Below are 12,730 nucleotides of genomic sequence, written 5' to 3'. Positions count from 1 at the left end.
GAAGGTCTTCAGCTTGTGATGTCACAATGCCCCTGCGAGATGGGTGCAACATTGTTGCGAAAAGCGTGTGACGTCACAATGGACAAGCAGCTGCTATTGGGTGTCTACTCTTTACAAATTTACATTTTTTTATGAGAAGCACTTGGTCAAGTCAAGTCAATTTTATTTGTATAGCACATTTAAAGGTCCCCCTTCCCCCCTCAACCCCTTCCTCCCCCCTCCTTCCCACCTCCACCCCACTCCCTCCTAAAACTCCTCCTCCCTCCCCAACTCCCTCCACCCTCCCTCACCCCTCCCCCTAACTCCCCCCTGTCCCCTCCATCCTCCCCCCCTCCCCCTTCCCTCCCTCCCCTTCTCCCGGTTACAATGTAAACCCTACGAGGACGGGCACAATGGGGAAAGAGGGGTACTGGGAAAAGGGGAGGTCCCCCTCCCTCCGCCCTTCCCCTCCCCCCTCCCCCTCCCCCTCTCTCCCTCCCCCTCTCTCCCTCCCCCCTTCCCCCCCTCCCCTTCCCCCCCTCCCCTTCCCCCCCTCCCCTCCCCTACCCCCTCCCTCCCCCTCCCCTCCTCCCTCCACACCTCTCTCCCTCCCCCTTCCCTCCCTCCCCTCCTCCCGGTTACAATGGAAACCCTACGAGGACGGGCCCAACGGGCACACTTGAGATGGGTGCTACAGTGAGAAGCACTATGTGACCGCAAATGTTTCAAAACAAGCACTTAAAAAGCACTTATGGGGACAACAGGGGTCGTTGCGGAGGGGGCTTGGTGGTGGGAGAAAGAGGGGTACTGGGAAAAGGGGAGGTCCCACTTCCCCCATCAACCCCTTCCTCCCCCCTCCTTCCCACCTCCATCCCCACTCCCTCCCCCCTCAATCCCAACCTCCATCACCACTCAGCCCCTAACTCCCCCCCTCCCTCCTTCCCTCCATCCCACCCTCCCCCACTCCCTCCCCCCTCCCTCCACCATTCCATCCCTCTCCCCCTCCCCCCTCCTTCCACCATCCCTCCACCCCTCCCGGTTACAATGGAAACCCTACAGGGACGGGCCCAACGGGGAAAGAGGGGTACTGGGAAAAGGGGAGATCCCCCTCCCTCCCTCCCCCCTCACTCCCCCTTACCTCCCCCCTACCCCCCTCCCTCCCCTCTCCCTCCCTCCTCCCCCTTCCCCCCTCCCCCCTCCCCTCCCCCTCCCCTCCCCTCCTCCCTCCACACCTCCCTCCCTCCCCCTCCCCTCCCTCCCCTCCTCCCGGTTACAATGGAAACCCTACGAGCACGGGCCCAATGGGGAAAGAGGGGTACTGGGAAAAGGGGAGGTCCCCCTCCCTCCCCCCTCACTCCCTTCTCCCTCCCCCCCACCCTCCCCCTCCCCTTCCCCCCTCCCTCCCCTTCCCCCTCCCCCTACCCCCTTCCCTCACCTCTTCCTCCCTCCCCTCCCCCCCTCCCTCCCCCTCCCCTCCCCCCTCCACACCTCCCTACTCCCTCCCTCCCCCTTCCCTACCCCCACTCCCCTCCCGGTTACAATGGAAACCCTACGAGGACGGGCCCAACGGGCACACTTCTTCTAGTATACTACTAAAACTCAGATCTTGTGTTATATATATATATATGCGCGTAACAGCGGTTTCTCTGATTTCGTCAAAACGGTGAACCGTAGCGCCACGATTTTTGCACCGCCTTAATCACCACGCGGTTATCTGCTGCAAAATTGTTTTTTATTTAATTCGGTCGCATGTTTTTTAAGTTACAGAGGTTTTAAAGCGCTCCCCACCCCCCCCCCCTAAATTATAGGGGGCGCTGTGGTGCGGATTTATTGAAGGTCTTCAGATTATGATGTCACAATGCCCCTGTGAGATGGGGGATACATTGTTGCGAATACAGGCGCTGTGGTGCGGATTTATTGAAGGTCTTCAGCTTATGATGTCACAATGCCCCTGTGAGATGGGTGATACATTGTTGCGAATACAGATCGCCGTGAGAAGCACTTGGTCAAGTCAAGTCAAGTCAATTTTATTTGTATAGCACATTTAAAAACAACCCACGTTGACCAAAGTGCTGTACATCTGATTAGGTACTAAGGAAAAAAATGAAACATACAGTGGCACGCAAACAGTTCACAGCACCTCCTCAATGAGCCTCAAACGCGAGGGAGTAGAAATAGGTTTTGAGCCTGGACTTAAAGGAGTGGATGGAGGGGGCAGTTCTGATGGGGAGAGGGATGCTGTTCCACAGTCTAGGAGCTGCAACCGCAAAAGCTCGGTAACCCCTGAGCTCGGTCCCCCATCCACGAAGGGGGACTGGGGAGGGGGACAACAGGGGTCGTTGCGGAGGGGGCTTGGTGGTGGGGGAAAGAGGGGTATTGGGAAAAGGGGAGGTCCCCCTTCCCCCCTCAACCCCTTCATCCCCCCTCCTTCCCACCTCCATCCCCACTCCCTCCCCCCTCCTCCCCCTCCCTCCCCAACTCCCTCCCCACCTCCCTCACCCACCCCCCCCTAACTCCCCCCACTCCCTCCTTCCCTCCATCCCTCCCTCCCTCCACCCTTCCATCCCTCTCCCCCTCCCCCCTCCTTCCACCCTCCCTCCCCTCTCCCGGTTACAATGGAAATCCTACGGGGACGGGCCCAACGGGGAAAGAGGGGTACTGGGAAAAGGGGAGGTCCCCCTCCCTCCCCGTTCCCCCCTCCCTCCCCCTCCCCCCTTACCCACCTCCCTCCCCTCTCCCTTCCCCCCTCCCCTCCCTCCCCCTCCCCTCCTCCCTCCACACCTCCCTCCACACCTCCCTCCTCCCTTCCCTCCCTCCCCTCCCGGTTACAATGGAAACCCTACGAGGACGGGCCCAACGGGGAAAGAGGGGTACTGGGAAAAGGGGAGGTCCCCCTCCCTCCCCCTTCCCCCCTCCCCTCCACCCCTCCCTCCCCCTCCCCTCCTCCCTCCACACCTCCCTCCTCCCTCCCTCCCCCTTCCCTCCCTCCCCTCCTCCCGGTTACAATGGAAACCCTACGAGGACGGGGAAAGAGGGGTACTGGGAAAAGGGGAGGTCCCCCTCCCTCCCCCCCTCCCCTCCCCCTCCCCTCCCCCTCCCTCCCCCCTCCCCCTCCCTCCCCCCCTCCACCCCGCCTCCCTCCCCCCCTCCCCTCCTCCCTCCACACTTCCCTCCTCCCTCCCTCACCCTTCCCTCCCTCCCTCCCCCTTCCCTCCCTCCCCTCCTCCCGGTTACAATGGAAACCCTACGAGGACGGGCCCAACGGGCACACTTGTGCTAGTCTATCTATATACTATTAAAACTCAGATCTTGTATCTATATATATATATCCCACTGATGTCGGCTGAAGACGGCAATTCCGGCAAAACGGTGAACCGTAGCGCCACGATTTTTGTACCGCCTTAATCAGCATGCGGTTCGCTGCTGGAAAATTATATTTTTATTTAATTCGGACGCATATTTTTTAAGTTACAGAGGTTTAAAAGTGCTGCCCCCCCTGATTTATCGAAGTTTTGACAGAAGGGGGGCGCTGCGGTGCGGATTGTGATGTCACAATGCCCCTGTGAGATGGACTCGAGCTGACCCCCCCTTCCCCCCCCCCCAGCGGTATTCAGCGTGTGACGTCACAATGCCCCTGTGCTACATTGTTGCGAAGAGCTGTCAAGTCAAGTCCATTTTATTTGTATAGCACATTTAAAAACAACCCACGTTGACCAAAGTGCTGTACATCTGATTAGCGCCTCCTCAATGAGCCTCAAACGCTAGGGAGTAGAAATAGGTTTTGAGCATGGACTTAAAGGAGTCGATGGAGGGGGCAGTTCTGATGGGGAGAGGAATGCTCTTTCCACCCTCCCCCTCTCTCCCTCCCCCCTCCCCCCTCCCCCCTTTCCCCCCTCCCCCCCTTTCCGCCCTCCCCTTCCACCCTCCCCTCCCCTCCCCCTTCCCTCCCCCCACTCCCCTTCCCCCTTCCCCCTCCCCTCCTCCCTCCACACCTCCCTCCTCCCCCCCTCCCCCTTCCCTCCCTCCCCTTCTCCCGGTTACAATGTAAACCCTACGAGGACGGGCACAATGGGGAAAGAGGGGTACTGGGAAAAGGGGAGGTCCCCCTCCCTCCGCCCTTCCCCTCCCCCTCCCTCCCCCTCCCCCTCTCTCCCTCCCCCTCCCCCTCTCTCCCTCCCCCCTTCCCCCCCTCCCCTTCCCCCCCTCCCCTCCCCTACCCCCTCCCTCCCCCTCCCCTCCTCCCTCCACACCTCTCTCCCTCCCCCTTCCCTCCCTCCCCTCCTCCCGGTTACAATGGAAACCCTACGAGGACGGGCCCAACGGGCACACTTGAGATGGGTGCTACAGTGAGAAGCACTATGTGACCGCGAATGTTTCAAAACAAGCACTTAAAAAGCACTTATCTCTTTTTAAAGTATATTTTTTTATTGCAAGTCACTTAACATACACAGATCAGCATTGGGCCCATATGCTCGTGGGCCACCGGGGCAAGTGTTTCGAAAAAAGCACTGAGAGTGTGTATGGGGAGAGAGAGAATGGGGGGGGGGTCTGTGAATGGGGACTGGGGACAACAGGGGTCGTTGCGGAGGGGGCTTGGTGGTGGGGGAAAGAGGGGTACTGGGAAAAGGGGAGGTCCCACTTCCCCCATCAACCCCTTCCTCCCCCCTCCTTCCCACCTCCATCCCCACTCCCTCCCCCCCTCCCTCCCCCCTCAATCCCAACCTCCATCACCACTCAGCCCCTAACTCCCCCCCTCCCTCCTTCCCTCCATCCCACCCTCCCCCACTCCCTCCCCCCTCCCTCCACCATTCCATCCCTCTCCCCCTCCCCCCTCCTTCCACCATCCCTCCACCCCTCCCGGTTACAATGGAAACCCTACAGGGACGGGCCCAACGGGGAAAGAGGGGTACTGGGAAAAGGGGAGATCCCCCTCCCTCCCTCCCCCCTCACTCCCCCTTACCTCCCCCCTACCCCCCTCCCTCCCCTCTCCCTCCCTCCTCCCCCTTTCCCCCTCCCCCCCTCCCCTCCCCCTCCCCTCCCCTCCTCCCTCCACTCCTCCCTCCCTCCCCCTCCCCTCCCTCCCCTCCTCCCGGTTACAATGGAAACCCTACGAGCACGGGCCCAATGGGGAAAGAGGGGTACTGGGAAAAGGGGAGGTCCCCCTCCCTCCCCCCTCACTCCCTTCTCCCTCCCCCCCTCCCTCCCCCTCCCCTTCCCCCCTCCCTCCCCTTCCCCCCTCCCCCTCCCCCCTACCCCCTTCCCTCACCTCTCCCTCCCTTCCTCCCTCCCCTCCCCCCCTCCCTCCCCCTCCCCTCCCCCCTCCACACCTCCCTACTCCCTCCCTCCCCCTTCCCTACCCCCACTCCCCTCCCGGTTACAATGGAAACCCTACGAGGACGGGCCCAACGGGCACACTTCTTCTAGTCTATATACTATTAAAACTCAGATCTTGAATATATATATATATATTCCACTGATGTCGGCTGAATACGGCAATTCCGGCAAAACGGTGAACCGTAGCGCCACGATTTTTGTACCGCCTTAATCAGCATGCGGTTCGCTGCTGGAAAAGGATATTTTTATTTAATTCGGACGCATATTTTTTAAGTTACAGAGGTTTAAAAGTGCTGCCCCCCCTGATTTATCGAAGTTTTGACAGAAGGGGGGCGCTGCGGTGCGGATTGTGATGTCACAATGCCCCTGTGAGATGAACTCGAGCTGACCCCCCTTCCCCCCCCAGCGGTATTCAGCGTGTGACGTCACAATGCCCCTGTGCTACATTGTTGCGAAGAGCTGTCAAGTCAAGTCCATTTTATTTGTATAGCACATTTAAAAACAACCCACGTTGACCAAAGTGCTGTACATCTGATTAGGTACTAAGGGAAAAAATGAAACATACAGTGGCACGCAAACAGTTCACAGCGCCTCCTCAATGAGCCTCAGACGCTAGGGAGTAGAAATAGGTTTTGAGCCTGGACTTAAAGGAGTCGATGGAGGGGGCAGTTCTGATGGGGAGAGGGATGCTCTTTCCACCCTCCCCCTCTCTCCCTCCCCCCTCCCCCCTCCCCCCTTCCCCCCCTCCCCCCCTTTCCGCCCTCCCCTTCCCGTCCTCCCTCCCTCCCCCTTCCCTCCCTCCCCTCCTCCCGGTTACAATGGAATCCCTACGAGGACGGGCCCAACGGGGAAAGTGGGGTACTGGGTAAAGGGGAGGTCCCCCTCCTCCCCCCTTCCCCCCTCCCCTCCCCCTCCCTCCCCCTACCCCCCTCCCTCCCCCTCCCCCCTACCCCCCCTCCCCTCTCCCCCTCCCTCCCCCCTCCCTCCCCCTACCCCCTCACTCCCCCCTTCCCCCCTCCCCTCCCCCCTCCCTCCCCCTCCCCACCTCCCTCCTCCCTCCCTCCCCCTTCCCTCCCTCCCCTCCTCCCGGTTACAATGGAAACCCTACGAGGACGGGCCCAATGGGGAAAGAGGGGTACTGGGTAAAGGGGAGGTCCCCCTCCTCCCCCCTTCCCCCTCCCCTCCCTCCCCCTACCCCCCTCCCTCCCTCCCCTCTCCCTCCCCCTACCCCATCCCCTCCCCCCTCCTTCCCCATCTCCCTCCACACCTCCCTCCTCCCTCCACACCTCCCTCCTCCCTCCCTCCCCCTTCCCTCCCTCCCGTCCTCCCGGTTACAATGGAAACCCTACGAGGACAGGCCCAACGGGGAAAGAGGGGAACTGGGAAAAGGGGAGGTCCCCCTCCTTCCCCCCTTCCCCCCTCCCCTCCCAAACAGTTCACAGTACCTCCTCAATTAGCCTCAAAAGCTAGGGAGTAGAAATAGGTTTTGAGCCTGGACTTAAAGGAGTCGATGGAGGAGGCAGTTCTGATGGGGAGAGGGATGCTCTTTCAAACCTTCCCCTCTCTCCCTCCCCCCCCTCCCCCCTTTCCGCCCTCCCCTTCCCCCTCCCTCCCCTCCTCCCTCCTCCCTCCCTCCCTCCCTCCCCTCCTCCCGGTTACAATGGAAACCCTACAAGGACGGGCACAACGGGGAAAGAGGGGTACTGGGAAAAGGGGAGGTCCTCCTCCCTCCCCCCCTTCCCTCTCCCCTTCCCCCCTCCCCCTTCCCCCTCCCCTCCCTCCCTCCCCCCTCCCTCCCCCCTACCCCCTCCCTCCCCCCTCCCCTCCCCCCTCCCATCCCACAACGGGTAAAGAGGGGATACCTCCCCTCCCCCCTCCCATCCCACAACGGGTAAAGAGGGGTACTGGGAAAACAGGTGGTCCCCCTCCCCCCTCCCTCCCCGCCTCCCGGTTACAATGGAAACCCTACGAGGACGGGCCCAACGGGCCCACTTGGTCTAGTATACTATTAAAACTCAGATCTTGTATGTATATATATCACTGAGTGTCGGCTGAATTACGGCAATTGCGGCAAAACGGTGAACCGTAGCGCCACGATTTTTCTACCGCCTTAATCACCACACGGTTCGCTGCTGGAAAATGATGTTTATATTTAATTCGGTCGCATATTTTTTAAGTTACAGAGGTTTAAAAGCGCTGCCCCCCCCCTCATTTATCGAAGTTTTGACAGAAGGGGGGCGCTGCGGTGCGGATTAATCTTCATTGTGATGTCACAATGCCCCTGTGAGATGAACTCGAGCTGACCCCCCTTCCCCCCCCCGCGGTGTTCAGCGTGTGACGTCACAATGCCCCTGTGCTACATTGTTGCGAAAAGCTGTCAAGTCAAGTCAAGTCAATTTTATTTGTATAGCACATTTAAAAACAACCCACGTTGACCAAAGTGCTGTACATCTGATTAGGTACTAAGGAAAAAAATGAAACATACAGTAGCACGCAAACAGTTCACAGCGCCTCCTCAATGAGCCTCAGACGCTAGGGAGTAGAAATAGGTTTTGAGCCTGGACTTAAAGGAGTCGATGGAGGGGGCAGTTCTGATGGGGAGAGGGATTCTCTTTCCACCCTCCCTCCCCCCCTCCCGGTTACAATGGAAACCCTACGGGGACGGGCCCTCTCCCTCCCCCTCCCCCCCCACCCCCTCCCTCCCCACCCCCCTCCCTCCCCCCTTCCCCCCTCCCCTCCTCCCTCCCTCCCCCTTCCCTCCCTCCCCTCCCGGTTACAAAGGAAACCCTACGAGGACGGGCCCAACGGGGAAAGAGGGGTACTGGGAAAAGGGGAGCTCCCTCCCCCTCCCCCTCCCCCTCCCCTCCTCCCTCCCTCCCCCTTCCCTCCCTCCCGTCCTCCCGGTTACAATGGAAACCCTACGAGGACGGGCCCAACGGGGAAAGAGGGGTACTGGGAAAAGGGGAGGTCCCCCTCCCTCCCCCCTTCCCCCTCCTCCCCCTCCCCCCTCCCTCCACCTCCCCCCTCCCCCTCCTCCCCCTCCCCCCTCCCTCCACCTCCCCCCTCCCCTCCCCCCTCCCCTCCCTCCCCCTCCTCCCTCCACACCTCCCTCCTCCCCCTTCCCTCCCTCCCCTCCTCCCGGTTACAATGGAAACCCTACGAGGACGGGCCCAACGGGGAAAGAGGGGTACTGGGAAAAGGGGAGGTCCCCCTCCTTTTCCCCCTCCCCTCCCCCCCTCCCCCCCTACCCCCCTCCCTTCCCCACTCCCTCCCCCTCCCCTCTACACCTCCCTCCCCCTTCCCTCCCTCCCCTCCCGGTTACACTGGAAACCCTACGAGTACGGGCCCAACGGGGAAAGAGGGGTAATGGGAAAAGGGGAGGTCCCCCTCCCTCCCCCCCTACCCCTCTCCTTCCCCCCCCTCCCCTCCCCCCTCCCTCCCCCTACCCCTCTCCCTCCCCTCTCCCTACCCTCTCCCTTCCCCCTCCCCTCCCTCCCCCTCCCCTCCCCCTCCACACCTCCCTCCCTCCCCCTTCCCTCCCACCCACTCCCCTCCCGGTTACAATGGAAACCCTACGAGGACGGGCCCAACGGGCACACTTGTGCTAGTTATACTACTAAAACTCGGATCTTGTAGATATATATATATAAATATATCTATGTATTGCTGTGATTTCGCTAACGGTAAACCATAGCGCCACAATTTATGCGCCACCTTAATTACCACTCTCACAGCAACACTTTATAACAACTTTCATTTAAATCGTTCTTATATTTTTAAAGTTACAGACATTTTAAAGTTCAAAAATCTCCTTTCTAAAGACCTTTTTCCAAGGGCTGCTGTGCGTATGACTGCACGAACCATAGGGCACGCACGGACTTTCTCTTCACTCACACAAACAAGATGGACGCCGTTAGCGGAGCTGCCCTCCCGCAATCAGGGGCTCCCCTCTCCTCTCTCCCCTCGCTTCTCTCCTCTCTCCCCTCGCTTCTCTCCTCTCTCCCCTCGCTTCTCTCTCCCCTCTCCACTCTCCCCCACAACCGCCGCAAGTAATCCCAGCTCGGCTAGGCCACAGCTGCCGCAATGCCCGTCTCCAGTATTCCGCTGCTCCGGGAGAGTAAGAGTGGGGGGGACGGGGAGGGTGGCAAGAGGAGAGAGTGGGGGTGGGAGGGAGAGTGTGACTGGGGAGGGGGACAGTGGGGGTCTCTCCTCTCTTTCCCCAGAACCGCCGTGAGTAACCCAGCTCGGCTAGGCCACAGCCGCCACCGAGCTGCCCGTCTCCAGTAGTCCACCGCTCCGGGATAGTTATGGGCCTGTCCCACTTAGGTGATTTTAAGACGACTGCCGGCGACTAGGCTGTCACCGAACATTCGCCGGGGTGTCGTGGGCATGATCGTGAGGAGTCTTTCAATGATTGGCGCGTCGCCGAGAAATCAAACGGTTTGAAATCTCTCGGCGACAGCTGGCTTGTCGCCAGGCATCGTTGCTTATTGCAGTCGCTGTTGCATGCTGTCCCCAGGTTTGATAGGTTCTCTTAAGATACATTTAGAAGCACATAATATTAAAATAAGTAAAGTCATTTCAAAATACCATAAAATGCTTGTGTTTAACTAATTTATTTACCGTCAGGACATTTGACAGGTAGATTGGGGGCGACAGTCTGACGGTCAGGTAAGCGTGGGAATTTTTGCGATGTTTTTGGCCATTACATTTAAAGTGGGCTCCAAACCCAGATATTCAACCCAGAAACCAGATATGCATCTCCCTTACATTTTCAAAGAATGCCCACACACTTTTCACAAAACTCCACTGAATCACTTTTTTAATTTTTTTTTTAAATACAACTATTAGTAAACTGGAAGTAAATCCAGTTTATTCCTTGTTACAGTGAAGCTTGGTTTTTAAGTAACCCATACAAGGTGTTATAGTTCAAAACTCTCAAGTACTTACCGACTTGTCAGTGATTTCAGCGAAAAACAGGACGCCGGAGAAGCATTGACAGCGTGGATATTTTCGCGATGTTTCAGAAGACGCTGTAATCTCGACCTGACTCGGCACTGTCGTGGTGATTGTCGTCGGGTAAAAGAAAAGTTTGGCGATCTGCTACGACTTTGACAGTCGCCGGCAGTCGCCAAAAAGATCGCGTAAGTGGGACAGGCCCTTTAGCGTGGGGGGGAGGGTGGGAGGAGGAGAGAGTGGGGGTGGGACGGAGAGTGGGACTGGGGAGGGGGACAGTGGGGGTGAGGTTGGTGGTGTGGGGAAGAGAGAGTGGGGGAAAGGGGGGTGGTGTGGGAGAGTAGGAGTGGGGTTGGGGAGGAGAGAGTGGGGGAATGGGCCCAACGGGCCCACTTTGTCTAGCATATTACTAAAACTCTCATCTTGTATGTTTGTCCCCCCCGTATGCTTGTTCCTGTTTTGTGTTCCTATATGGCCTTCTTATCCGCAAAAGCCGCACAATTTTAGGCCCACCTTACTCACCATTGTCCTGGGCACACATTCGTCCAAGTTTCATTCCAATTGCTCTTGTATTTTTCAAGTTACAGAGATTTTAAATTTTTTTAAAGTTTTTAAATTACCGATTGCTTGCCATGTTCAGCGTGTGACATCATAATGGGACCCACCCCCGAGTCTCGGCCAATGAGGGTGACTTTAACGAGTGCGCCCCCCCCCCGGCACCAGTCCCGGCATGCCTTGTGTCTGTTCTACCTCCCGTGGTGTAGTGCCGCGCCAAAGGCAGTGGCAGAGGGTCCGACAAGGTGGCCGTCGCCGCCGTTCCTCGCCGCTGATCAGAGGTGCACGGATCGGTAGGGTTGCTGGGCCTGGCATGGCCCAGGGGACACTATCCGCCCGCCACTGGCTCCGGCCCACGGCCCCAGGGGACACACCCCGCCCACCAACTGGTGCCCGGATCGGTAGGGTTGCTGGGCTTGGCACGGCCCCGGGGGACACACCCCGATCGGCAATGGGTCCACAGATCGGTAGGGTGGCTGGGCACAAAGCAGAGCTTTCCACCCAGCGGTTCCGCTCCCAAACCTCTCCTGCATTGGTCCAGCACCCTCCCCTTCCCCCACCCTTCCCTCCCCCCTCCACTCTATCCCCCTGAACCCCCCTTATCCCGCCTCCTCCCTTCCCCCCACTTACCCACTCTCAATCTCCCCTTATCCCTCACCCACTCCATCCCTCCTCAGTTGAGGGAGTGGCCAGATGCAGTATAATGTGGATAAATGTGAGGTTATCCACTTTGGCGGCAAAAATAAGGAGGTAGATTATTATCTCAATGGTGTCAGATTAGGTAAAGGAGAAGTGCAACAAGACCTTGGTGTCCTTGTACACCAGTCACTGAAAGTAAGCGTGCAGGTACAGCAGGCAGTGAAGAAAGCTAATGGCATGTTGGCCTTCATAACGAGAGGATTTGAGTATAGGAGTAAAGAGGTCCTTCTGCAGTTGTATAGGGCCCTGGTGAGACCACATCTGGAGTATTGTGTGCAGTTTTGGTCTCCTAATTTGAGGAAGGACGTCCTTGCTATTGAGGCAGTGCAGCGTAGGTTCACGAGGTTAATCCCTGGGATAGAGGGACTGTCATATGAGGAAAGATTGGAAAGACTAGGCTTGTTTTCACTGGAATTTAGACGGATGAGAGGGGATCTTATAGAGACGTATAAAATTTAAAAAAGGACTGGACAAGCTAGATGCAGGAAAAATGTTCTCAATGTTGGGAGAGTCCAGAACCAGGGGGACACAGTCTAAGAATAAAGGGGAGGCCATTTAAAACTGAGGTGAGAGGAAACTTTTTCACCCAGTGAGTTGTGAATTTGTGGAATTCTCTGCCAGTGGAGGCCAATTCACTGGATGAAATTAAAAGAGAGTTAGATAGAGCTCTAGGGGCTAGTGGAATCAAGGGATATGGGGAGAAGGCAGGCACAGGTTACTGATTGTAGATGATCAGCCATGATCACAATGTATGGCGGTGTTGGCTCAAAGGGCCAAATAGCCGCCTCCTGCTTTCTATGTTTCTAACCCTACCTTATCACCCACGCCTGCAGGACCACCCACAGCAGAGATTTGGGAGACGGGGGGAGGGTTGCCCCAGGAGAGACCCGCAGGAGAGATTTGGACCCAACGGGTCCATCTCAGTCTAGTATCTATATGCTAAAACTCTCATTTGTTTGTTTGTTCCTGAACTACGGCCAAAATGGTACACGATAGCGCGACAATTTTAGGTCCATCTCTCACCGTCGTCTAATGGAAGAAGTTTCATTGAAATCGGTGTTATGTTTTTTAAGTTATTCACATTTTAAAGTTTAAATCTATCTCCGAGGTGTAAAGGGTTTCTGCGCCGAGCTTTCGCCCGACCTAAGGTCCCCGTGCCTTGCTCTGATCCCTTGACCAGGCCGCGCACACTGGTTCCCCGTGAGTG

At 57.9% G+C, this 12,730-nt stretch overlaps 1 protein-coding gene across 1 annotated transcript in view; it reads left to right on the top strand.

Annotated features, from left to right (window-relative positions):
• LOC144600040 (uncharacterized) overlaps window positions 1-12,730 on the top strand; it is a 64,378-nt gene that overhangs the window by 31,372 nt on the left and 20,276 nt on the right. The window lies entirely within an intron of this gene.

The sequence above is a fragment of the Rhinoraja longicauda genome, chromosome 14, assembly GCF_053455715.1.
Source record: "Rhinoraja longicauda isolate Sanriku21f chromosome 14, sRhiLon1.1, whole genome shotgun sequence".
Taxonomy (NCBI): Eukaryota; Metazoa; Chordata; class Chondrichthyes; order Rajiformes; family Arhynchobatidae; genus Rhinoraja; species Rhinoraja longicauda.
Note: the sequence above shows the minus strand (reverse complement) of the source record. Positions and strands in the feature narration are given on the sequence as shown.